This window comes from Crocodylus siamensis, chromosome 1 (assembly GCF_052110815.1).
Source record: "Crocodylus siamensis isolate JL-2025a chromosome 1, ASM5211081v1, whole genome shotgun sequence".
Classification (NCBI taxonomy): domain Eukaryota; kingdom Metazoa; phylum Chordata; order Crocodylia; family Crocodylidae; genus Crocodylus; species Crocodylus siamensis.
The window spans coordinates 240,266,662-240,294,454 of record NC_143395.1 but is presented as its reverse complement, the minus strand read 5'-3'; the positions used below and the strand labels follow the sequence as shown (position 1 = coordinate 240,294,454).

Genomic DNA, 27,793 nt, shown 5'->3' with positions numbered 1-27,793 from the left:
ACAACTGACTCCCAGGAAAAAGCCAACCTATTAAATGGGTACTTTGTGTCTGTCATTCATCAGTCCCATAGTGTTGCCGGCACAAGGTGCCAAAGGGAGGCAACTATTGGGTTCATTGCCCGGTGTGTGTCGCGCCAAATAAACACACTGCGGGGGAGAAGCAGACAGAGTTTATTTGAGCTCAAGTAAAAGGCACAGGGAGACTGTATGGTCTCAAATCCTGCGCGCCTAACCCTGCAACAGTGGAATTTTTTATACCCTGGTCAGTTTCCCAGTGATTCTCTACTACCTGGCCCCCCTCTTCTTCCCCTTTCTCTCCTCCCTTCTCTCTCTGAGCAGTGCCCTTGCATTTCATAGATAACAGTTTTAGCTCGCCTGCTTTCCAGAAGGACAGGAGATTGCAGGCGCCATAGAAAGGGTTACAAAGGTTGGGCAAGGGGGGGTCCTGGCTCATCTGAGCCCAGAGCAGAAGGACTTCCTCGATGCTCGTGGTCTTCTATCTTTCTGAGTTACCTGGGGTTATGCCCAGTGACACTAACAACTCCCCCCTTTGAGAATACTCAACAAAGTTTTGGCTGAGTTTTCTCATATTCTGAAGATAAAATGTGATTGAGTGTTTGAGGATTGGGATCTTCAATGCAGGGGTATAGTGAAGCGCTCGGGGAGGGGGATGCACAAACTTTGCGCAGGAGGGCATTACAGCACACAAATAAGAGGAGGGTAATTAAACACAACACAACACCGGTGACCAGGAGGTGAAGGATGCCCGTTCCTAGGCCTCCAAGGTTGGGCAACCAGCTCCAGAGAGAATCAAAAACAGTGGGTTCACGTTCCTGACTTTTCCACTGCTCGAAAGCCTGTTTGGCTGACAAAATGTGTTTGTTAATATCTTGGGAATTTTCTGGGATATAAGTACAACATTTGTTCTCAATTAGAGCACATACTCTCCCGAGATGCTAAAACATAATCTAGAGCCTGACGGTTTCGAAGAGATAATAAACGAAGTTGATAAATCTCAGAGTTAAGGCTCTTTTCAATAGCTAAAGTGTCATTGGCAAATTTTGTAAGAAACACAGAAAGTTGACGATACAGCTTGGCTAACCGGCCTACTCTATATGCCGGGAGAAGGATCATGCCAAGTCTGTCTCGTGATGAATCCAGTTCTTGTGTCTATCGACCTTTGCCGCTGTGTGGGAAACTAGTAGGACAGGGTGAGGTCCTTTCCACTTTTCTTGGAGGGGCTCAACCTTTCAAGTACGAACGAGCACGAAATTCCCCGGCTGTAACGAGTGGACTGGAACATCCAACGGAAGAGGCTGCAAGTCTTTAGTGTACTTATGGAGAGAAGAAAGAACAGCAGACAGAGAGCACATATACTGTGACAAAATATTATATCTTATTTCCCACTCCCCTGCTAGAACCGGCATCCCGTTCATAGGCCATGCCCTTCCAAACATAATTTCAAAGGGGCTAAGCCCTAATCTTCCCTTGGGGAGGGTACGGATACGAAGCAAAGCAAGGGGCAAAGCATTGGGCCATCGCAGAGAGGCCTCTTGGCAGATCTTTGATATATGACGCTTGAGGGTCTGATTTGTACGGGTGCTGGGGATCCGGAAGCTCCCCCACTGATGGAATGAGGGCATGCATGTGGGTGTCAGCAGGTTTCAGCGTCTTCAGGGTGGCAGCATTTTTAGCTTCTCTGTCTGGTCGGGCGTTATCCCTCGCTACGTCTTGATCCTCTTTCTGATGTGCCTTACAGTGCATTACTGCCACTGCCGAGGGAAGTTGAACAGCTTCCAGGAGTCGGAGAATTTGGGGTCTATACTTCACTGGGGAGCCTTGGGCTGCAGCAGTCCCCTTTGTTTCTATAGGCCAGCATGGGCATGCAGTACTCTAAAAGCATACCTAGAGTCGGTATAGATGTTGACCCGTTTCCCGGGTCAGGGCTACCAGTTCAGCAAGTTGAGCAGATGTTCCGACGGACAAACCCTTGGCCTCAACAACATCATAGAGGGTCACAACAGCATAACTTGCCCTTCTTTGCTCTTTTATAACAATGCTACTGCTATCAGTGTACCACTCACAATCAGCATTCAGAAGTGGCTGATCTTGTAGGTCTGCACGGCTGGAGTACTGTGCATCTATGATGTCTAAACAATCATGCTCTAGTTCTTCTGTTTCAGGTAAGAGAGTAGCCAGGTTGAGGGAGGGGCAGGGTTGCAGAGTCACTTCAGGGTTCTCCAACAGCTTAGCTTGGTACCGAGCTACTTGAGCCTGGGTGAACCAGAGACTCCCCTTCGCATCTAACAGAGCCTGGACTATATGAGGGGTATACACCTGCACAACTTTTCCCAGCGTTAACTTTTCAGCTTCTTCAAGTACTAGGGCAGTTGCCACAACTGCTCATAAACATGCTGGCCATCTCTTGGCAACTGGATCAAGCTGTTTGGAGAAATAAGCAACGGGACATTTCTACACCCACAACAATTGAATAAGCACTCTCAGAGCCATCCCTTTTCGTTCATGAACATACAATTGGAAAGGTTTAGAAAGGTCTGGTAAACTCAGGGTGGGGGCTTCTATTAGTTTCCTTTTTAGTATTTTAAATGCCTTGTCGGCTTCTGGAGTCCAATAAAAGGGGTCATGGTCTACCCCTTTCACACAGTCATATAGTGGTTTTGCCCATAGTCTAAATTCAGGGATCTATATTCTGCAAAAACCTGCCATGCCAAGAAACGCCCTGAGCCGCTTACGGTTGCTTGGGGTGGGAACCTGGCATATAGCTTCTTTTCGTTCACTTGAAAGCTGGCGCTCCCCCTGTCTTATGTGAAATCTCAGGTATCGTACTTCGGGGAGAGCAATTTGAGCTTTATTTCGAGCTACTTGATATCTTCGAAGTCTAATAAAGTTCAGGAGGCTTACAGTGGCATCAAGGCACGAGTTCAAATTTATAGCAGCAATTAATAAATCATCTACATATTGTAACAAGAGAACTTCATGCTCATTATTTCATTCCTCCAAGTCTCTAGCTAAGGACTGGCCGAAAAGGGTAGGAGAGTTCTTAAATCTTTGGGCTAACACTGTCCAACAAAGTTGTTTCTTAACCTTTTTTCTGTCCTCCTATTCAAAAGAGAATATCTCCTGAAAGGGGGTTCAACTGGAATAAAAAAAAAAAGCGTCTTTCAAATCAAGAACTGAGAAATGAGTATACTGCCCCCCTATGGAGGCCAGCAAGGTATACGGGTTTGGGATGAAGGGATGAATAGTTTTAACCCATTTGTTAACTGCCCTTAGGTCCTGAACTAGTCAATATGTGCCATCAGGCTTTAGTACAGGCAAGACAGGAGTGTTCCAGGCTGACTGACACTCTCGCAGTATGCCGTACTTTAGGAAACGGTCTATAGTCTCTTGCAGTCCCTCTCTGGCTTCCCTTTTGATTGGGTACTGCTTGATTCGTACTGGACCTTTTCCTGGCAGTAGTTGGATATTAATGTGGCTTTGATGTGTAGCCTTTCTGGGGATCCCCCTTGCCCATACTACAGGGTATACCTGGTCTTCTCACTGGTTCCACTTCGGGGGGGCATTCATAGCCAAGGGTTCAACCGCGAGGGTCATTATCCATGCATTTTCAGGGGGCAATGTGAGGGTTATTTCATCCTGGGTAAAATGCAGTGATGCACCTAATTGACAAAGCAGGTCTCATCCTAGCAGGGGTGTTGGGCAATCTGGAAGGTAGACCAATTTGTGAGGAAAAGCCTCGGCTCCTGTACTATTTCATACGGCTTTGCCCAATTATTATGTCGGACAGCCGAGTGCCTGAGTCCATGCATAAGCAGTTCTTTGCAAGAGGTAAGACGGGTATGATCCACAGGGTTGTTAGGGTCCCATCCAGGGTCTGCTAACAGAAACGTGGTGGGACTCATCGCATGACTGGGTGGTGAGTGTCAAGGGCTATAGGCTATACAGGAGGGACAGGATAGGAAGGAAAGGTGGAGGAGTAGCACTCTACATCAAGGAGGAATATACTTCCTCATCAATTAGCAAGGGGGTAGAGGGGGGGCACTCTGAGGTGCTCTGGGTTAGAGTAAAAGGCAGTCCAGGGGATAGAGACTTAACGGTGGGAGTCTACTGTAGACCTCCCAACCAGGGAGAAGAGCTCGACCAGGAATTCTTAGGTCAGCTCACAGAGGCAGTGAGGGCTAAGGATGTGGTCATCATGGGGGACCTGAACTTCCCAGACATCTGCTGGGAAGAGCAGTCAGCCAAGTCTGACCGCTCACGTCGGTTCTTAGCCAGAGTGCAGGACCTCCATCTAACCCAGGAGGTGCACAGCCCCACCTGGTGAGACGCCTTGTTGGACCTCGTGCTGGCCACGGGTGACGACCTGGTGAGGGGGCTGTGGGTGATGGGCCACCTGGGAGACAGTGATCATCGCTTGCTGGAATTCACCATCCAGCGTAAGGTGGCAAAGGGCTGCAGCAAGGCAACAGCCCTAGACTTTAGGAGGGCTGACTTCAACAAGCTAAGGAGGATCGTTGGGGAAGCGCTGAGGACCCAGAGGGGAAGGGAGCCAGATGTCCAAGGTGAGTGGTTGCTCCTTAAGGAGACGATCCTCCATGCCCAAAGGAAGGTAATCCCAACAAGGGTCAAAGGGAGCAGGAGGGCACATAAACCCCCATGGCTCACTAGGAGCATCCGGGAATGTCTCCTTGCTAAAAGGGAGGCATACACCCAATGGAGGGATGGGGTCATCACCAAGAAGGACTATGTTACAGTCGCCCGAGGATGTAGGGGGGCAGTCAAGAAGGCCAAGGCAGAGATGGAGATAGGACTAGCTTCCCGGATTAAGGACAATAAGAAGTCCTTCTTCAAATACATAGGGGGGTAAAAAGAGGGTCCCGGGTAATGTGGGGCCCCTGCAGGACACGATGGGCAACTTAGTCGTCATGCCAGATGACAAAGCTAACATATTTAATGATTTCTTTGCCTCTGTCTTCCTAAGTAGGGACCAGTTCAGCCACCTCCCTGCTGGGCCCCCCTCGGGCCCCAGGAGAGACACGCCTGGGCCAGGGGTTAGCGAGGAGTTAGTTAGGGTACTTCTGGAGAGGCTGGACGTGTTCAAGTCCGTTGGTCCAGACGATCTTCACCCTAGGGTTCTACAGGAACTGGCCGAGGTCATTGCGGGACCCCTGGCGCGGCTCTATGAGCACTCGTGGTGCTCTGGTGAGGTGCCGGAGGACTGGAAGAGGGCCAATGTGGTCCCTATCTTCAAAAAGGGAAAAAAAGAGGACCCGGGAAATTACAGGCCAGTTAGTCTTACCTCAATCCCGGGTAAGCTCTTTGAAAAAATTATCCTGGCACACATCCAGGAGGGCCTTGCGGGGGAATGCATGCTCAGGGGCAACCAACATGGGTTCATCAGTGGCAGGTCTTGTCAGACCAACCTGGTGGCCTTTTACGATCAGGTCACCAAATCATTAGATGCAGGGGTTGCTGTGGATGTAGTCTTTCTGGACTTCCGGAAGGCTTTCGACACTGTCTCTCACCCTGTCCTCATCAAAAAGCTGGGAGACTGTGGTGTCGATGCCCACACGGTCAAATGGGTCGCCAACTGGCTGGAGGGCCGCACCCAGAGGGTGGTAGTGGATGGGTTCTTCTCGACCTGGAAGGACGTGGGCAGTGGGGTTCCGCAGGGCTCGGTCCTCGGGCCCGCACTGTTCAACATCTTCATCAGTGACTTGGATGACGGGGTAGAAAGCACCCTGTTCAAGTTTGCTGATGACACTAAGATGTGGGGGGATGTGGGTGCACTAGAAGGGTGCAATAGGCTACAAGCTGACCTTGACAGGTTGCAACGGTGGGCGGATGAGAATAGGATGGGGTTTAACACTGATAAGTGCAAGGTGTTGCACATGGGGAGGAAGAACCGGCACCACACTTACAGGTTGGGGAACTCCCCTCTTGCCAGCACGGAGATGGAAAAGGATCTTGGAGTCATCATTGACTCCACGATGAACATGGGCCGGCAGTGTGGGGAGGCAGTCAAGAAGGCCAACCGTACCCTGTCATGCATCCACAGATGCATCTCGAGCAGGTCCAGGGAGGTGATCCTCCCCCTCTATGCGGCACTGGTCAGGCTGCAGCTGGAGTACTGCATCCAGTTCTGGGCGCCACACTTCAAGAGGGACGTGGACGATATGGAAAGAGTCCAGAGGAGGGCCACTCGTATGATCAGGGGTCAGCAGGGCAGGCCTTATGAGGAGAGGCTACAGGACCTGAACCTGTTTAGCCTCCACAAGAGAAGGTTAAGGGGGCACCTTGTGGCCTGCTACAAACTGGTCAGGGGGGATCAGCAGGTATTGGGGGAGTCCCTGTTCCCCCATGTGCTGCCAGGAGTGACCAGGAATAACGGTCACAAGCTGGCGGAGGGTAGGTTTAGATTAGATATTAGGAGGCACTACTTCACAGTCAGGGCGGCTAGGGCCTAGAACCGGCTTCCAGGGGAAGTGGTGCAGGCTCCTAGCCTGGGGATTTTTAAAAGGAAGTTAGATGAGCACCTTGCCGGGGTCATCTGACCCCGGTGCTCTTTCCTGCCAAGGCAGGGGGTCGGACTAGATGATCTACCTAGGTCCTTTCCGACTCTAGCTACTATGAAACTATGAAACTATAAGGGAACCACATCTGCCGGACCAGGAACATTGACGGGATTCTTTTCATGCCTCTGCTGTGCTTCCTCCCTTGCTTTGGAAATAACTTGATTTTGCTGTACTTCAGATAATAAGGTTTGCATAAGGATATTACAATCGTCCCAATCAGGCTTGTGACTAGCTAAACATCTCTCAAAGACAGAGATAAATTTACTCGGGCTAGTTGAAAATTCTCCAGCCTGTGCCTTAAAAGCCGCCAGGTCCACCGGGTTAAAAGGTACATGGGTGTATACTTGCATGGTCTGGGCTGCACGCCCATCTGCCCCAGGCCAGGCTATTACAGTTTCAGTAAGTAAAGGGTAAAATCCCACTGAGGGAGGAATCTCTGGAACCGGGGGCATCTAATCTTTATATGCTGGAGGTGTTAAAGCCGAAGGGGACGCCGACTCTGGCATTACAGTGGTTGGGGGGGAATGCTGAGACTCAACACTGACAACTACCGATCCTGTCGGAGTCAAATTATACTTCTGCAAAATATCTGTCTTATTTCTTAAAGCCATAAACAATTGCACATACAAATGTTCATTCCACTTACCTGTCTGCTGACAAAACAGGAGTAATTGGAGGATTGTATTATAGTTAATTGACCCTTCCGGAGGCCACCTTTCCTGATCCTCCAGTTGACATTGAGGCCATTCCACTGTACAGAACATTTTAAGATTATTTTTAGTCATTAAATCTGACTTTAAAAGTTTCTAATTAGTTAGAATGCATTCTAAGGGTGTACACTGTGCCCTGCCAACTGTACTCTAGCTGGCCCCCCTCTTCTTCCCCTTTCTCTCCTCCCTTCTCTCTCTGAGCAGTGCCCTTGCATTTCATAGATAACAGTTTTAGCTCGCCTGCTTTCCAGAAGGACAGGAGATTGCAGGCACCATAGAAAGGGTTACAAAGGTTGGGCAAGGGGGGGTCCTGGCTCTTCTGAGCCCAGAGCAGAAGGACTTCCTCGACACTCATGGTCTTCTATCTTTCTGAGTTACCTGGAGTTATGCCCAGTGACACTAACAACTCCCAACTGTTGTTGGCACAAGGTGCCCGAGGGAGGCAACAATAGGACGCCCATGCCCACCATGGAACAGGAAGTTCCGGGTAAGGGAGATCCCTTGACCTCCATCAATGCTGACCTCATAAAGAAACACCTTGAGAAGCTGGGTACCTTCAAGTCAGCCAGCCCTAACAATCTACACCCCAGGATACTCAAGGAGCTGACGAGCATCATAGCCCAGCCTCTGGCACGGATCTTTGAAAACTCCTGGTGCTGTGGTGTAGTGCTCAAAGACTGGAAGAAGGCCAATGTGGTGCCTATCTTCAAGAAAAGGTGGAACGTGGATACGGCTAACTGTAGGCCCATCAGCCCCTCCTATGTTGGGGAATCTTAGAAAACTATATTAAAGAAGCCATCCTTAATGGACTGGCCAACACCAACATTCTGAGGGACAGCCAGCATAAGTTTGTTGCGGGTGAGTCTTGCTTGACCAATCTCATTTCCGTCTATGACCAGATGACCTATCACCTGGACAAGGGAGAAGAGATTGAGTCAAGAGTCAATCTTGACTTCAAAAAGCCTCCAGTTTGGTATCCCATGATTTCCCCTTGGTAAAACTGTCCAATTGTGGCCTTGGGTCCGCCACGATCCTCTGGCTGGGAAATTGACTCCATGGTCGGACCCAGAGGGTGGTAATTGAAAGAAGTCAATCATCATGGTGCCCTGTAACCAGTGGGGTCCCCCCAAGGCTCTGTCCTTTGACCCATATTGTTCAACATTTTCATTAATGATGTGACATTGGAGTCAGAAGTGGACTGGCCAAGTTCGCTGATGACACCAAACTTCAGGGCAAAGCATCCACGCCAGAAGACAGGATAGCGATCCAGGCTGACCTGGACAGGCTCAGCAAATTGGCGGACAAGAACCTGATGGTGTTTAACACTGAAAAATGCATGGTTCTCCACCTTGGGAGGAAAAACCTGCAGCATCCTTATAGGCTTGGCAGTGCTACACTGGCTAGCACTATGGAAGAAAGAGACTTGAGGGTCATCATTGACCACAAGATGAACATGAGCCTGCAATTCGATGCTGTAGCTAGTAAAACAACCAAAACACTGGCTTGCATCCATAGATGCTTCTCAGGCAAATCCCGGTATATCTTTCTCCCCTTGTATTCAGCCATGGTGAGTCCGCAGCTGGAGTACTGCGTCCAGTTTTGGGCCCCACAATTCAAAAAGGATGTGGAGAAGCTTGAGAGAGTCCAGGGGAGCCACGCATATGATCAGAGGTCAGGAAAACAGACCTTACGATGACAGGCTGAGAGCCATGGGGCTCTTTAGCGTGGAAAAGCGCAGGCTCAGGGGTGATCTGATGGCCACCTATACGTTTATCAAGGGTGACCACCAGGATCTGGGGGAACGTTTGTTCACCAGCGCGCCCCACAGGATGATGAGGCCGAATGGTCATAAGCTACTGCAAGACCATTTCAGGCTGGACATAAAGAAGAATTTCTTTACTGTCCAAGCCCCCAAGGCCTGGAACAGCCTGCCATCAGAGGTGATTCAAGCACCTACACTGAACATCTTCAAAAGTAAATTGGATGCTTATCTTGCTGGGATCCTATGACCCCAGCTGTCTTCCTGCCCTTGGGTGGTAAGCTGGACTCGATGATCTTCCAAGGTCCCTTTCAGCCTTAATATCTATGGAATCTATGAAAAGCCAGGATATCAGAATTGGAAAGAGCTCCATTCTTGCACCCCTTGGTCCCAAGAAGCCACATCTGGGCTGGATTTGGGTGTACATAAAGTGGTTCTCTTATAGTGATCAGCAAACTCTGAGATGGTCCAAGCTAACACCCTGCTAATAGTCCCACCAGAGGAAATTTGCCCTGATGACAAATTTTCCTGACAGACTGCCTAAACTAAATTAAATCTATACATCTTAAGCTTGTATTTTGGAAGATATAGGGGTGGAAGAACCCCAGAATCCCTGCAGATCCTCCCAAGAATATGAGTTCTCTCTGAGAAAATAAATGTAAATAAATGTAACCCAGGTAGTGCGTGGAGGGTACCTTCTCTCCATTTGAAGGGATTTCAATGGGTGTGTGTATGCTGTGGGAGCATAACTGACTAGCTGCAGGCCAGCTCACCTCCTGTCCCTACAGGTTTGAGCTAAGATCAATGACCTTTAGTGATATTTAACTATTTACAGGTTTATTGATACAACATAATATTGAAATTATAACCATAAGCTTGCATACATACATATATACATATGCATGTAATAATTATCAATGTCATATAAACATAGAATCATAGAAGTAGGGTAGGAAGGGACCTTGTAGATCTTCAAGTCCATCTCCTGCCTGGGCAGGAGAAAAACTGGCCTCAAATGACTCCAGCCAAATAGGCATCAAGCCTCTTCTTAAAGACCCCCAGAGTAGGAGCCAGCACCACTTCCCTTGGAAGTTGGTTCCAGATCCTAGCCGCCCTGACTGTGAAGTAGTTCTTATGGATGTCTAATTTAAACCTACTCTCCAACAACTTACGGCTGTTATTCCTTGGTATGCCAGGGGACGCTAGGGGAAACAAGGTCTCTCCCAAACCCTTCTGGTCTCCACTAGTGAGTTTATAGACGGTCACCAGGTCCCCCCTCAGTCTTCTCTTGTGAAGACTGACCAAGTTGAGGTCCTGCAGTCTCTCATTGTAGGGTCTGCCCTGTTGTCCCCAGGTCATGTGAATGGCCCTCCTTTAGACCCTCTCAGTGTCGTCCACATCCCTCCTGAAATGGGGCACACAGAACTGGACAAAGTACTCCAGCTGTGGCCTGAACAGTGTCATGTAGAAGAGGAGGATCACCTCCTTGGCCCTACTTGAGATGCACAAGGTCCGATTAGCCTTGACAACCATAACCTCGCATTGTCGGCTCATGTTCATCTTGGAGTCAATAATGACTTCCAGATCCCTTTCTGCCTCCGTGCTCTTAAAAAGGGAGTTTCCCCATCTTATAAGTGTGCTGCTGGTTACTACTACCTAAGTGCAGCACCCTGCACTTGTCAGTATTGAAATGCATCCTGTTTTTGTTAGCCCACCCCTGGAACCTATTTCGGTCTTGCTGCAGTCTTTCCCTCCCAACTAGCATGCTCACCTCACCCCAAATTTTGGTATCATCAGCAAATTTCAACAGGTTGCTTTTCACCCCGTCATCCAAATTGCTGATAAAGAAATTGAACAGTGTGGGCCCAAGGACTGACCCCTTGGGAACTCCGCTGCCCACTTCTTCCCAGGTTGAGTATGAGCCATCCACCACCACCCTCTGAGTACGACCCTTTAGCCAATCTGCAATTCTTCTGACTGTGTAAGCATCAATGCCACAGTTGCCTAGTTTTTTAATGAGGTTGGGATGGGAGATGGTGTCAAAGGCCTTGTTGAAGTCCAGAAAAATTACATCCACAGTGACACCTGCATCCAATGCTTTTGTGACCTGAACATAAATGGCAATCAGGTTGGTCTGACATGACCTGCCCCTAATGAAACCCTGCTGGTTTCCCTTGAGCATCATCCCTGAAGCCAGCCCATCACCGATGTGCTCCTTGATGATCTTCTTAAAGAGTTTCCGTAGGACTGAGGTAAGACTGATGGGCCTATAGTTGCCTGGGTCCTCCCTCCTCCCTTTTTTAAAGATGGGGACCACGTTGGCTATCTTCCAATCATCTGGCATCTGCCCAAGCACCATGACTGCTCATAAATCTGTGCTAAAGGCATAATAACCCCTGCTAGCTCCCTCAACACCCTGGAGTGGAGAGCATCTGGAACTGCTTTTTTGAACACATCCAGCCCCTCCAGAAGCTCTCTAACCCGGTCCTCCCCAACTTGAGGTCTGGAGGCATTCCCCTTGAGTCCAGCTTGCATTATGGTGGGGAAGTCCTGGTCCCTGGACAAGAAAACAGAGGTGAAGAATTGGTTAAAGAGGTCTGCTTTCTCCTCTGGCACAACCACCAGATTGCCCAGAGAACCTTGCAGGGGCCCCACATTTCCTGGTGCTTTCTTCATTCTCCCTATATATTTGAAAAAGGACTTTTTATTATCTTTGATTTTGGATGCTAGTCCTAGCTCTATTTCCACTTAGCTTTCCTGACAGCCCCCCTACAGGCCCAGGCAGAGGTGGTATACTCCTCTTTGGAGATAGCACCCCCCTTCCACTGGTTGTACCCCGCCTTTTGGCAATCAGGCGTTCCCAGACAACCTTGGTGAGCCAGGGGGCTTTTGGGCACTCCTACCCCCCTTGCTTCTTGTTGAGATGGTCACCCCTTGGGCACTGAGTATCGTCTCCTTAGGGAATGACCACTCATCTTGGGCACTGACTTCCCCTGCTCTCGAGAACCCCAATGCCTCTCCCACTAATCTCAACTCATTGAAGTTGGCCCTGCTGAAGTCTAGGGCTACCACAGTCCTGCAGGCCCTTGACACCCTGCGCTGGATGGTGAATTCCAGCAAGCGATGACCGCTATCACCCAGGTGATCAAGAACCTGGAGGCCCCTTACCAGGTCATCGCCTGTGGCCAGGACCAGGTCCAATAGGGCATTTCCTCTGGTGGGACTGTGCACCTCCTGAATTAAATGGAGTTCCTGTATCTTGGCCAGGAACCTCCTGGAATGGTCTAACCTGGCTGACTGTTCCTCCCAGCAGATGTCCGGGTAATTTAAATCACCCATGACAACTACTTCCCTTACCTTAAGTGCCTCTGCAAGCTGGCCTGAAAATTTGCGGTCCAGCTCCTCCCCTTGGTTGGGTGGTCTGTAGTAAACCCCCACCATTAGATCCCTCTCCCCACAGTCCCCTTGTATCTTGAGCCAGAGCACTTCAGCCTGCCCTTCCTCTGACCCCATTCTGCTGGCAGAGGATGTGCATTGCTCCTTGACATAGAGCGCCACACTCCCACCTTTCCTTCCTTCTCTATCCTGCCTGTAAAGCCTATAGCCCCTAATGCCAAATGCCCAGTCGTGGGATGAATCCCACCATGTTTATGTAAGCCCTATTGTGTCTGGGTCTGAACTAGCTATTCTGAGGGTGAGTTCCTCCTGTTTATTCCCCATACTATGAGCATTGGTATATAGGCATTTATTTGGGAGACTGTCTGGACCCCTGTTTCTTACCTGGGCACTCCTTGCATTTGTCACCTGTCTTGCTTAGGTGGTGTCTCCTCATCTTCCTTTGGCCCCCTCCCTAGGTGAGGCTAGTTTAAAGCTCACCATATGAGATCAGCCAACCTGGAAGAGAAGACACGCTTGAAATTTACTGTGAAAGAAGCTCTTATTAACTAGCCACAGTCCTAGTCCTCAGTGGCCTTCCAGTTAGTATGCAGTCCATGCTCCTCAACAGATCCTTCCAGGAAGCAGGCAATGGGGCACTCAATGGAAAAAACACAGGTTAATTAACAATTCAACACCTGAAATATCTGGCAGTTATTAAACATGCACAATTAAACATGCACAATAAGATTACATTCAAATGAAATACCCATATGTAAAGACAACCAATACAATAGATTCAGATATAAAGCAGCTTAGAGTCTTGTCATAATACAACAATAAAGGTGCATGCTTACAACCCGAATCCCAACGACATACGTAATCAGACACATGAGGTAAAAATAAAGGTAACATAGAAGGCTGGTGTGAAAGGTACTCAATGACACAACACCACTAAATGCTTGTCTGAGACAAAAGAGCCAAAGGAACTGAACAGGAAAGCAAGACTTGTATAACTTCCTCGAGATGAGAAAAGAAGGAAGAACTAATCTAAGGAAATGAACTGAGCACCAGTTAGGTGCAGGAAGGCTGGGCCCAACTTGATGTTTGCCTTTCTAATAATAGCTTGAGAGGAGTAAAAAGTTTAATGTGCCTGAAACAGAGCTTCTTTCTGAATTACATATCTGCTAGTTCTGAGATTGGAAACTGATGGTGACCATGTAGGGGAGAAATTGAGTTTAGTGGTTTTAGGAATAAAAGAATAGGTAGTTCAATGTAGTTATCTTTTCCAGGAAGCCAAGTGATACTCTAATTTGCTGTGAACCTAACATCACCTCCATAGCAAATTTCAAGGCCCTAAAAGCATAGTACCTATTTCTCTAGTACCTGTTCTCCACTGCAGAGCACAGCTGGATTTTATTTTAAACAGGATTGCAGGCTATAAGCTATGGCAAAATAGTTCAAAGGTAAACAACAGTTTAATTTTCCAGCCAAGCTAGAGAAAGCTTTTCTCTACCTGCTTGCAGGGATTCAGAGAAAAAAAAAGCAAACTAAAATAAACAGTGATCAGTCAGCAACAGCAGGAAGTCCTAATGGAAGATTAGATTAGTGCTGCTTGATAGGTCTGTTCTAGATATAATGATTCTTACTGAAGGAGATGCAGCTGTGGAACAAAATGCCACAGAATATTTCAGTATGTGACAACTTAGCAAAGAATGAAAAACTCTGACAAGGATTTTCTAGTGCAATCAGAATAACTGTCACAGTTTCAACTATTTCTTCATTTGCTTCCAAAACCTTTAGAAACAACAGAAAAACACATATATAAAGCAGAATTTTCTAGAGGGTACCCTGAAGAAAAACAAGGACCAGAATCAAGCATTAAGTAGATTTGTTGCTGTGAAGATGATGATGATGGAAAGGGCAAGGGTTTTTGTGTTGATATCTTTTTATTGCACCAGCTACCTGGTTGGGATAGACCTAAGCAAGCTTTTGAATACACTGTATTCTTCTTGAGGTCAGGACAGGTGATGTGTTTCATTCCCACACCAGAAGGAAAAGGGCACTTCTGCCAACCAAACTTCCTCAGGCTGAAGAAAGAACGAAGAACTAAGCTAAGCAACTGAATTGAGTGCCAGTCAGCTGCAGGTCTACAGGTCATGGCAACAAGAAGCTCTATGAAATGGAAACAATACACCCAAGAGAATAAAAGTGAAGATCCACTAGTTTAAGGCAATGTGTAATGGAGTTTCTCCAGACCCTCACAACAGCACTACAATTTTAAATGATTTGGAGAGACTGGACTCATAGCCACAAAATTGAGACAGATTTTTTTTAAGCTCATAGCAATGAGGTTAGGACCAGTAGTGTAACTAAGGGAGGAGAGGTAGAGTCAATTGGGGACCTAGATCCAGGTAACACATTTCAGGGGAAAAGAAAAACAGCAAACACTGCAGCAGTGATTGAACACATTGCCTTTGGGTCAAATCAAGTAAAAGAGTTATCATGCGTTCAAGTGAATAGTCAGAAAGATGATCTCTTATTTCTTAAAAATAAAAGTATTTCTGAATTTTACCCCTTTCAGAAATCTCATGCCCATGCATGGACACATATATATAAACACACATGCATACAAAGAGCTTGGAAGGCAAGCCATAAAAAGAGAGGTTGAAGGAAATAGGTAAATTCAGCTTTCATAAAACATGATTAAGTGTGGATGTGATATCAACCTTCAAATATCTGAAGGGCTGCCATACAGGAGAAGAAGAACACCTTTTTCTCTCTTGCTACTGGGAGTAGGACACAGACCGGTGGCTTGAAGCAAAGTTGGTTTTAGATTGGATATCAGAAAAAACAGAACAGTGAGCAAGTGGAATAGACTGTCTAGGGAAATTTGATATCTCCATCATTGGAGGTCTGCAAGAAGATTTTGGATAAGCATTGGTACTGGATAAAGGCAGATCCAGGATTTCATAAAGGGGAGTAGGGACTTATTTACATCCATCCCACAAGCAGGTAAGAATATTCCCTCCCTTCTTCCTTCTCCTCTGTGCTCAGTGGCATGTATCTGAGCTCTCCTTCAGCTCCCCCCTCCTCTGCTGCTGTCCCCAGCTGACTAGAGCACAAGGATGCTTCTGAGTCACTTCTGCCCTGCTGGAGTGAGGCTGCACACGAAGCCCAGCTCAGCCAGAAAAGCTGACAGCAGCAGTGGCAGTGGGCAGGTTCCTGGGCTGGCAGGCAATGGCACTGGTAGTGGTAGCAATGTACCTGCTCCCAGGTGGGCAGCGAACATCAGGGGAAAGGGCATGGAGGAGGGAGCGACCAGCTGCTGTCACTGTCCATGGCTGAGTTGGCTTCATGTGGCACCTAACTGGAGTGGGTGTGGATGCCCAAGTCTGCTTCCAGGGCAACTGGGGATACCAACAGCACTGAGTGGGTAGCGTGGTAAGGAGGTGCCACTGAGCATGGAAGAGAAGGGAGGAGGATGCTCAGGGACTAAAAAAAAGTTGCCAGTTTCTACTCCTGCAGCATCATTGACTGAAAAGGGGGAGGATGCTCACACCATTGAATTACCCCTAGCCAGGGAAGATCTAGGAGTAGGTGTGCCTGTACTGTTCTGTAAAGAGCAAAAGTTAGAAGCCCAGGAGTCCCTCCTTCCCAATTTATCCCCCCACCCCACAATTGCTTGCTGGGAGATAATGTGAAAATTTCTTCAGCCTGAAGAAAGTGGATACTGAAGAGCACCATACACAGTAGCAGGAGAACGATGCAAATGTCCAAAATCTGCCTTATTTATGAAATCAGATAAAAGGAGCTGGGATAAGATTCGTGGAGGAGCTCTACCTGTCCAGGAAGAGGGTGTGATGTGAGAAATTATGCTTGCTGCATGGGGCCAGGAAGGAGTTTTTTATCCTCCTACTTGTGTGTGTGTGTGTGCATGCGCTCACGCATGCATGTGCGCTTGTTCCTCAGAAGTACTGGGTGTTGGCTGCATCTATGGTTAGGTGTGCCTGCTGGGACTAAAACTCGGAGGTTTCTGGCTAGAGGGTTTTTTTTGTCTCTGCTCAAAGTCAGGCAGATCACTAACAATAGATGGTTAGGAAATATTTTACCACATCGTCAGACTAGAACTGACTATGGGGGTTTGTCTTCTTCTGTAGCAGGGGTGCCCTTCCTTGGATCTCTTGAGTACATCTTAACAACTCTTGTAGCAGCATGACACTAACCACAGATATCTTGCTTCTTTATCTGTGGTAGGTTAGGGTGCTATACCTTGTAGCTGTGTGACAGGGTTGATTGTATAATTTTAATAATAGGTTAGAGAAGGATTTGTATGGGATTGCTTAAATAGAGATGACCCTTTCTCAGACAAAGAGTTGAACTAGATGACCTCTAGGGGCACTTGTATATGAGATGGGTGTTCAGTCCCCTAAATTTAAATGGGGGTCGGGTTTAATAACAATGTTTAAAAATGCACCATTTCAATTTAGGAGCTTCCATCACTGTTATAGAGAAGGGCCCGATCCTTTTTCTTTTCTTTTTTCAACAGAGCCTGCCCACAGCACCCATGGTGAGGGGACAAGCTGCTGGTTAGCTGAGCAGCCCCTGAACTACAGAGAACCCTGGTCCTTCCTTCTGTAATCGTGGTGCCCTCTGAGGCTGCCCGGGTGGGTAGGTGCTACCCCAGCTCATAGGCATCACATAGCAGCCCACGCAGGCAATCCCAGGCAGTGCTGCTGCCACGGAGGAAAGAACCAGGGGCCCCTAAAGCTCAATGACCACTGGCAGCTTGCCTCATGTCCCCCCACCCCAGCCAAGGGAGAGGCAGGCAGGCTCTGTGGGGGGAAAGAAAAGGATCAGGCCCCTTGCTACTTTTTTTTTCTTTTGTCAGTGGAGCCTGCAAGCAAAAGATGCTGCTGGGCTGCATTGCACCTGAACTGCAGGGGGTGCCTGGTCCTTCCCTTCATGGTGGTAGCACTCCCTGGGGCCACCTGGGCAGGGTGCTAGCTGCACAGGTGCTGCCCTGGCTTGCAAGCAGCACCCACTGGATTCAACTCTTCTCCAAGCCCACACAGAGAAAGTTGTGCTGATCAATAAAAGGACAACAATTTGCATCAGGTGCAGAGATCATCTGTTGTTGTCCAGAGTGGAAGAGAAAAGAACAACTGTATGTTTATTGCTTAAAATACCTGGCATAGAAATCAAAACACACTTTAGTTGCCACAATTTATAGTAGGTATTGGGGGTGGTATTACTCCAGAAATCCTTACTGCAAAGAGAATGAGAAAATGTATGAAATTCTCTCTCTTCCTCACCATTACAAACACAAACAAATCTTTAAGCAAATGCTACTGTGGTATTTTCAGAAACACTGGTACAACTAAATCTACATTGTTTTATGAGCCAAAAGATTCAGGAACTTTCTGTCCCTTCTTGTTGAGAATGGGGTGTGTGCTGAGTGGCTTTACCCTATGCTTTCGAATAAGCCATTGCAGATTCTCATGCAATTCCTCTTCTTCTCTGTGAAGAAGAGTATCTTGATAAGATTACTAATGTATTTAGTATAAAAAGTGTTTAATCACGGTATGGAACCTTCTGTCAACTTCTATTAGCATATAATTAGGCCTGGTAGGATTTGATTTTTACTTGTAAATGTCAATAAATGGTGATTTCACCTCACACTCAGAGACCGACAAAAAATATTTCCATTGTTAATCAAAATTCACAGAAAGGGGATGTAGGAACAGGCTGCTGTTGCAATGCATGGGAGGGCTCCTGCTGAGGAATGGCTGGAGGCAGTGGGGGCTGGGCTGGGCTGTGTATGTGTGTGTGTGTGTGTGTGTGTGTGTGTGTGTGTGTGTGTGTGTGTGTGTGTGTGTGTGTGTGTGTGTCCTTGCACGCACCTTCCTAGCTCATTGCTCATGGGAGCTGACAGCATAGCAAGAATTGCAACTTCTCCTGTACCTGTTATGTGCTGGGCTGGAGAAGAAAGCAGCTGTGAGTGAGTGTGTGTGTGTGTGTGTGTGTGTGCATGCACATGCATGCATGTGTGCATGCACGTGTTTGTACATGTGTGCACATGATTGTGTATTCACAGCCCTAATTTCACATACTTCTGAAAATTTAAATTGATAGAAATCAAAATAAATACTTAAAAATTTAAATCAATATTATCTGTTGAAATTATTAAAAAATAAAAATTAAATTCTGCTAAGCCTACATATAATTAGTCATCTGTCTGTATCTGTTTTGTAGAAGCAATAGACATATCTTCAGCTTGCAACAGTCTTTTTCACAGCAATGAAGTCCCACAACCCTCCAGTTCCAGCCCAAGAAATCTACCATATTCTTTCCTCTCTATGCCCACTTAAAGGACTGAAAATTCAGTAAATTTCCCATCTGGTACATATAGAATGGTTACTGGAAGGAGCACGTCTTTGTAGGTTGTAGTGGTCAAACTGCCATAGCCAGGTAGACTTCAGGCTCTGACAGTGAGGCTCTGACAGTGCCCCATGCCAAATAGAAATTAAGTTATTAAAACTCTCAAGTACATGTAGGATTATCTGTCCCATACATGGATCCCATCCCCATTTGTAAAAGAAGCTGTCTTATACTCTTAAGCATAACTATTTTGATTTTTATACATTCTTATGACCCATAAAATCTTTGTGTGTTTTGGAAAATCCTAGGAAAAGGTCTAGATCCACAGCATGAATTTTGTCATTGGCTGGCTTGTCCACTCAGAGCACTCACAGCAGCCAAGTTCAGAATGAAAGCTCCCTATGCAATGTGCAGGTATATTTCACTGTTTTATAGTATGTGTTCACTACTTTTTATGGAAATTATTGTCTCTATTTTACATGCGATCACATGTGGGTTTGTGCATGTTTGGAGAAACTGAAGAAAAAACTAAATTTTCCAAACTGACTACAGTTTTGGATTCCAATTTCCAGGAAATTTGAACACGAAGAAAATGTTGCTGATATCACCTTAATAAGATTTTTTTCTATATAGATTACTGTCTCTAAGTATGAAATTATAAAATATATGACCATTGTTGAGACTAACATTATCTAAAGCACTTTTCTTTCTGTTAAAAAAAGAATCAGTCATCGAAACTAATTTGAAAGTTTCTTCCATGGAGTATCACAGAAGATGTTACATGGGAATATAATATAAAAGGCCAAAGACCAAGTAATTCTTCCATTCAGTACTCTGTGAAATCTGTCCTGAAATAGGTAGGCTTCAGAGAAAAATCAGATAGCTTACAGAATTATTAGACCCCTGATCTTCAGATATGACATGTGACATAGGAACTCGAGGCATGCTACTACTGTTTCAGGAAATGCACAGCTTATGTAGCTTACAAGTGTCCTATCTATTAATAGTTTTTTATCGTCATAATGATCAGCCTTGCTGATTTCAAGGACCTAGAATTTTATACAGTATTGAATCTCTGGTTGAATTACAGACTGTCCTTTACAAAGACACAGGCATGCTAGGGTAGCCTTGCACCCACTGCAACCAGTGCACACGGGACAGCACTGACAGCACAACTACCTACCTGCTACAGCAGTGGTTATTTTTGCACTCCTGACAAACCATGGTGCCCAGAACTTCTGCTACAGTGCCCCACTCCACTTACTCTAGTGGAGCCCAGGCCAGAACTGGGACCAGAGCAGCCACTGCTGCTTGGCTAGGGCCAAAACTAGGGCAGAGGGCTGTGGTTGGAGTCACTGTGTACTTAGTATTCTGGGGCTGGGGCTAGAGCCAGAATCACCACATAGGGTAAGAGGAAGAGGGAGAAGCATGCAAGGGAGGTGGGAGAGAGAGGGGAGGGAGAAGGAATCAAGCATTGAGAGGGTAAGTGGCAGGTAGGGCAGGTGGAAGGGGGGACAGGCACTGGAGACAACAAGTTTGGGACAAGTGGTTTGGGACAGGCTGCTTACCCTCCTGAAAATACTCCCTGGCTTGCCCATAGCATACCCTAATAAGATTTACATTGAAAGAATTAATGGTTGTACTTACAGTCCTCCCTGAACTGAAGAACTGCTGCTATCAACTCCCTTCTAGGGCAGTCTGGGGCCCAGCCCAGGCACTATCTTGGCTGCCTGAAAGGAGGGAGAAGGAGCCAGGCAGCCTCTAAGGATGGATGGTCTTTCTGGGTTTTTTAAATAGTTCTTTTGAACACACAAAAAATGTGTTTGTTGTGGGCACAGAGAGGAGTTGTGTGCCTCTGAGACTTCTTTGGAGGTGGGGAGGTAGGGCAGCCACAACCTTCTGTGAGACAGGGTATGTAGACTTACATGAGACATTGGGAGATACATCTCCCTTGTGGGTGAGACAGAGGAATGGGAGTAAGTGGGCAGGTGGATAGGGAAGCATGAAATGGTTTCTGATATCTAAATATAAATGGTGGTCAGGAAGCATGGTTGGTATTGACAAAGGGTTTGCATATATAAAGATTTAGGCAGGGAAGCAGTAGTAGGAGTTCAAGTTTTGGAGTGTTGTTTAAGGTTTGTGGGCTGTTTTTCTGTTTATTGAAAGATACCCTGAGTCCTTTGTATAGGATAGGATAAAAATCTAAAACATAAATAATAAATAAAATAGTTAATTGTTGTACTGTGCTCAGATGATACAAAGTGTAATATAAAATACTATACAATGCTTCGGCCATTGTGAGACAGTGTTATATAGCTTGTATAGAATTTGTCCAGCAACTTGTAGAATCTCCAAGTATCACTAAATAATGTCTAGAAGTAGATTTGACCTCAAGGTCCAGACACTTTCAGAATATACTTATTTACAGATTCTATACTTCCAATCTGATAAGAATGCCACAATTTAATGTTATGATAACAGAAAAAAAGTTTTAATAGCTAAAGCTGCAAGAGCATGAACTTTATCATGTTAATAATATTAGCTTTGTTAAAATCTGCAAGTACTACTTTATATTGTTTCCTGAACAATTTGAGCTCTGTCCCCTGATAGTCATTAGGTATGGCATATGTGTGTGTCTTATTTGATACACTAGCAAAAGCAGAAGGGCAGTGAAAGCTTTTAGTTCCCTTCACTCCTATGAAAATAGCTCAAAGGGTGATAGATTTTCATTTCTTATTACCAAGCAATCTTGATACGCCACTGGAGTCCTAAAATGCGTGCCTTTTTAATGCTGGTTGGTTATGTACTGTAGTATTCATGAATTTTCATGATGGTTTCTTAAGCTACGAACCCAAGAGAACAGAGTAATGTAGCGGAGTAAAACACTGGAATAAGGAGACACAATGAAAACTCTTCTTGTCTGGCAGCCTTACAGCATTTTCTACAGTTATATTTCCTCATTGCAAAGTTTATCTGCATCCTTTGAGCTTTGCACTAATAAATGATAGAGCTGAATAAGAAAGAATATTTTGGGGGGGGGAAGTTAGAAGAATTGAAAATTGTTTTCATATGGAAGTATTTTAAATGAACTATGTTCGTCTTTACATATTTCTGTGCCTTTCTTAAGGAGTCTAGACATTATGAAAACGTTTTGTGCTGTGAGATACTGAATGTCTTGACTTAATACTTTTCAGAATCAGGCCCATACTTGCTATAGGGTCAACTTATATCGATACTTCTTGGCATTCTAAATTTCCATCACCACAAAAACACCTATTATGCTTCCCTGAATCCTGAGCCATTGCAGAACCAAGCCAGTCTCCTCTTCAAGTTACAGCCGGTACTTTGCTGCTCTATGTGACAACACAACAGGAGACTTGTGGAAGTGTTCCATACACAGTTCACTGAATTATAAATCTATCCCTTCAGCTCCTCCAGCCCTGGCAAGCACTGAACATTTCTTGTGACTCAGAAGGTGGGTTGAATTAGCGTGACAAGAAAAACTGGAATAAAACTGGCTATGCCAGCTTTTCATCAGCCCATCTCTCCTTCATATTAAGCATACTTTCAATGGCAATTTAAGGTCAATTTGTGCTGCTGTAGTGCAAATTACCTTTTGGGACCAAGATTTTGGCTCTGTTTCTTTACTATTAGATTGCATATTTTGATTCAGAAATCTAGCAAAGTAATTATGAATCCAGTTCTGTAGCTTCTTACTGTTATGTCTATAGCAATTAATTACATTATATATAGGGACCTACTGAAATCAAGGAGGCAGACAGTTGATTTTCCAGGCTAATCACAGGGCCGGTTGCTATTTTCATGGGCCAGTCATGTGAGCTGGACTGGGCAGCTACAGCTATGACAGCTCAGGGGTGGGGAAGATCTAGTGCTGTCCCAGAGGAGATGAGCACAGGCCATGGCTAGCAAAGCACTCCACAAGGTACCCCTGGGATTCTGGGAGAAAGTGACCGACCTTGACTTGGGATAGGATGTGGTACATATATTCGATAAAGCTCTTTAACCTAAAGCATTTTAGTTTGATGCCACATCCATCCAGGATTAACTTAGAATAGGATCTATCATTTTAAAGCACTTTATGTGCTGAGAATGTCTGTTGTGTTCAGTTATAAAGCACTTTCTGCATACTTAATGCATGATACCTGTAATGTGTGTACCTAGCCTAAGTGATTCTGAACTGATTCTTGTAATATATCTTTCACTTGCCTTCCAAACTCATCTCACCTATGACATTTTTGGAACACTCCTTTTTTTTTTTTTGCCTTCTTTTCTCTTACCTAGACTGGTCAAGCAGGTACAAGTAAATGCTATATCACCATTAAACAACCTGATAGTTCATTTTAGATCCTATTTAAATTTTATTACTTAAATTAGTATGGAGATTGAGAAGTAATTCAAGGTTATCTTGGCTCACCAGAACAGAAAAGTAGGACTCATTTGAAGTAAGGTACATATAACATAATACAGACTTTCAGGGAGGTGAGGGGGAGGTTAGATCACGTTAAAAATGACAACCCAATCTAAATTAGTTCCCCCAGGTGTGGACCTTACATTTAAATCCCTAACTAGATACATCCAAGTGTGAACTGCACAGAAGTGAAGAAAGGTTAGATTGATCTAAAGATGGTCAACCTGATTTAATTTAACCCTTGGAGATAGTTTAACTTAGATTAGGTTCAGAAAGATTTCTGTAATTGAATGTCTGTATACTTCCCAGCACAGCCCCTAGGCAGGGAAAGCCCAGTTGGTGCCCCCAAGGCTATGCTTTACTGACCCCCTCCCTGGCATGAGGGAATTTTTAGCTCTTTTGCCTCTTGCCCCACCACCAAATGGACAACTCCCCCCACAGACCAGCCAGCCCCCTCAAGCCTGCTACCACCCCCAACCCCCACCCAATCCCACTGCTCTACCAGGAGTTGAGCAAGTAATTCAGGGTAGGAGGAGGGGAGAGGAGGGCAGAACCAGGGTGCGGGGTTGGTTCATCAGGGTGGGGGGCTTGTTCATCTGAGGGTGGGAAAGTCAGGGGACTATAGCTCCCCACTCCTCCACAGACCCTGCTTGTCCCCCAATCCTTCCAAGCCCCCTTGAAGACCCTGCTAACTTCTTTGATCTCCCCAACCCCCCTTGCATACCCTACCTGCCTCCCAATCCTTTATTTCCTGACTTACCTTAGATCAGGTAGACATTTTTAATTTGATCTAATCTCCGCAAATATCTGTATGTAGCCATAACTGTTTGGGCCTACCACAGTGTACACAGGACACTATTGAGGTTGTTTCCAATTCTAATTCTAAATCATGATGGTGAGTTAGTAAAACTGAGGAGGATCTGAAAAGATTGCTTTATAATGGGTTATGATTAATTTCTTATTTTTGTGATCACAGCATTATCCAGGATAACTTAAACTAACCTTCAGGTTGCTGTCTGCTACCTGCCTAGGACTCATTTGACTGATATTTGACATTTGTATCTTCGGTCTCTATTGACCACTCTTTATACTGCTATGCTAAATCATGTGTTCTTCCTCCTTACAGTTACAACTGTTACAATATTTCAGTTTTACCAGTATTTTCCCTGCTTCAGGACTGCATTTAAAGCTCCACTCCTGTGTCCTGACATTTAAAGTTCTCTATAGTCTCGCCACATCCTGTCTTGCAGATCATTTCTCAGACTCTTTTCTCCCTCTAGACTCCATCTTAGCTCTTTTGTTCTGAGGCAGCAAGTCCCTTATGTATTCTTAAAGCTGGAGGTAGATATCATTGGGATCATGTTATCTCCATGATAATTACCTCTTCCACCTTCTTGCTCAATATATTTGCAGTCTTAATAAGTCCAGATCAGTCTTTAGCATACGCATAATCATTTTTCTTCTGATCCACAGTACATTGTACTGCATTTTCTTTACTTTCTTCCACTTCATGCTTAACTGAGGTATCTGGGACAAAGGGTTCAATGAGAAACAGAATGTATTTGTAATTCCAAAATGATTAATTGCTGTTTTCTGGAGGATATATCTGGAAAAGAAATAGGTTGGTATAAATATATAAGCATAATATATAGTATAGGTCCATGCTAAAGATCCTTTTTTAATTTCTGACAAATGGATCCTCTTCCAATTCCCATCCTCACATCCCCAAAAATCCCCCAAAACGTCCTATAGCTTTTGAACAAGTCATACTGAGCAAATGTTCATCTGGGGTAAATAGACACAGGGCCTTGTAACACATTTATTTTAGGTCACTCCTGGAGTTTATAACCCCTGGGTTGTCCACACATTAACACCTGAAACCAGTTTTAAGTATACATTAAGCCACTCCAGGGCAATTTTATCTCTGATCTGTGTTACTGAACTCATGTTTCATTAATTTGTGTCTACTCCATGCAGATGAGCCACCGAAGCCGTAATTCTCCAACATCCCAGTATACAGTGGTATACTCTCCCACCCTTCTGTTCAGTGTGCACAAACTTTACACACCCTGAACTCTACTGCCTGGGAGGGGGAGTTCTGGCACCTGCCTTTCCCATCCCCAGGGGTGCAATCTTCCCATGCCTAGGGGTGCAACCCATGCAAACAGCCTGAAAAGTTGGCATTTCAGCATCAAATATGTGTATATAGCTATATATCTATTCAAAATAGTATCGACATTAGTCTGTTCCCTTAGACTAAAAAGTACTCTGCCTTGTAAATCATATAATTTAATTCCACAAGAATACAATGTATTCAATTTTGGTAATTGTAATCCGTAATTATATACAGATACAATTGATCTGAATATGATTAAGGGATAGATTCTGTAATCCACATGGAAAAAGTGCCATATGGACAAAGAATACTGCTTTTCTTCCTGCAAACTGCCATTTAAAACCAAATGATTGTGACCCTAACTGAAACAAAACATGGCCCTAAATTAATCATGCAACAATTAAAGAGCTGGTGACATATCTAGAAATTACTTCTGATTTTTCATGTTTCTTCACCATAGCAAAGAGCCTTTAGTGAGTCTCAACTGCTTATTAGAGCTCCATAGGATTTTTTTTTCTTTAAAATGTATATGATCATCTCTTTGGGGCACTTGCCAGATTAGCAATGCTGCAACGCAACATTTTAGTACAGAAGCCATATGAAGTGTTGCTGGCACAGGTGTCTAAGGTACTTAATTTAATTAGATGGGCCTGCCATTTTTGAAACTGCTGAATATAGTATTTTTGACTGAGCCAAGGAAAATCTAATTTATTAGACCTTTGAAACTGTGCTGTGCTATTGTTATTATGCTTTCGCTCAGCCACCACAACATTTTGAATATAAATTCTAAGTCTCATTGAAAACAGTATTTCATTCTGCTCTGCACGTACTGCTGATCTGGTGAACATTTTTCTTCTCAAGCAATGATGAAAAATATAACTTTAGTTTCCTGACTGCTGAAACATGGTGTAAGGTTTACACCTAATACTCTATAAGCCAATGACAAAAGCCAAAGCCACTCCTTTGCATAACAGAGATACCGTGTCATAATTAATTGCACCATGCCTTTACTGTGTGATGGCGTTGTCTCCCTCTAATATGGAGACTAAATTATCTTCTCTAAGGATAAGACTGTAAAAGACATGGCAGGGTGGCACCTTCAAGACCAAATCATTCAGACAAACACAGGCTTTTGTAGGAATCTGACAAAGCAGGCTATTGTCTATGAAAGCTATTCTGAATCATTATTCTCAAAGGTGCTACCCTTCCCTGCTTTCTGCCTGACTTCAGACTAACATGGTTAACTGCCTTTCTCTTGGCATGTCTATATGAGATGCCATAATATATAGTAGCCTATTTTACTGTGCATAAGCGCATCATGGCAAAAACTAATGCACAGTAAAATTAATCTATTGCACTATAAGCATCACCAAAAATACCAACTTTGCTACTGCACATTAGCGTTTGCTAATGTGCCTTTATGTGGCACCTCATATTAGAGGTACAAAACTTAATGCACAGTAGTGAAGGGACACTAATTAACATGAAGGCATGCCCTCTCTGTACATAGATACATTTGCTGCACCTGGTCTATGTTTAGGAAAATTACTTGAAGCCACCTGAACAAACTAGGAGCGACATGTAGAGCTATTCACCACTGTTGGGAGCCGTGCGACAGCCACACAATAAGTAACTTGGGACAAGGGGTGCACATCTACATGTGTTCTTGAATGCACAGTAGCATATTTTACTGTGCATTAAAGCAGTGTGTAAAAAAACTGCTCCTATGCTAATGCACAGTAAAATAGATTACTGTGCATTGTCACCTAAAAGTGTGCACTTGTACTACTGTGCATTAGGGCAGCCTGATGCATATTTATCTAGTACCTTACTTTGGAGGTACTAAATTTAATGTGCATTAGGAAAAGTGCATTAATGCACATATAGACATGCCTGGGATGGGCTGGTAGGACTGGGGACATGACTGGCAGGTGGGAGCTGCATGGGGTGAGACTGCATGGGGGGTTGCCTGGTTGGAGTGGGGCTGGAGTTGGGGTGCTAAAATAGCCTGATCAGGGTAATTTGGGGTTGGGAAGGTGGAGGTGGGTTAATAGACTCTGGCTGGAGTGAGTAGCTGGGCTTTCCCAGCCCTGGAGTTGTGCTGCAAACATGTGCAGGCATTTAGGATATCAGGTAATCTCTTTTCCAGATTGGGTTAATCTCTTCTGAGGTGCACTAACTTAGATTCGGCATAGTTTTGGGGGTGAAATAACCCCTCTGAATGGTTGTGCAGTTGGCTATTTAGCTTGCCCTAACCATACTTAAGTTGATCTAAATGTAAAGCCTGTATGCACCTTTTAAGGGTAAGAGGGGTAAGAAAAAATGCCTGTGGCTATTCATGCAAGAAGATGAAATGAGGAGAATCAAATTACACTAAAACCTTTATACAATCTTCATTTTCATGACAAGTACACTTCAGTTGTATGT

The 27,793-nt window shown here is 45.2% G+C and overlaps 1 long non-coding RNA gene across 1 annotated transcript in view; it reads right to left on the bottom strand.

Annotated features, from left to right (window-relative positions):
- Positions 1 to 268: 268 nt before the first annotated feature.
- LOC149874311 (uncharacterized) overlaps positions 269 to 27,793 on the bottom strand; it is a 123,740-nt gene continuing 96,215 nt past the window's right edge. The window contains exons 5-8 of the long non-coding RNA XR_016439917.1: positions 24,632 to 24,856; positions 12,846 to 12,959; positions 7,243 to 7,347; positions 269 to 2,442 (exon numbers count right to left, since the gene is read on the bottom strand). This is a non-coding gene — a long non-coding RNA (uncharacterized LOC149874311). The remainder of the gene's footprint in view (positions 2,443 to 7,242; positions 7,348 to 12,845; positions 12,960 to 24,631; positions 24,857 to 27,793) is intronic.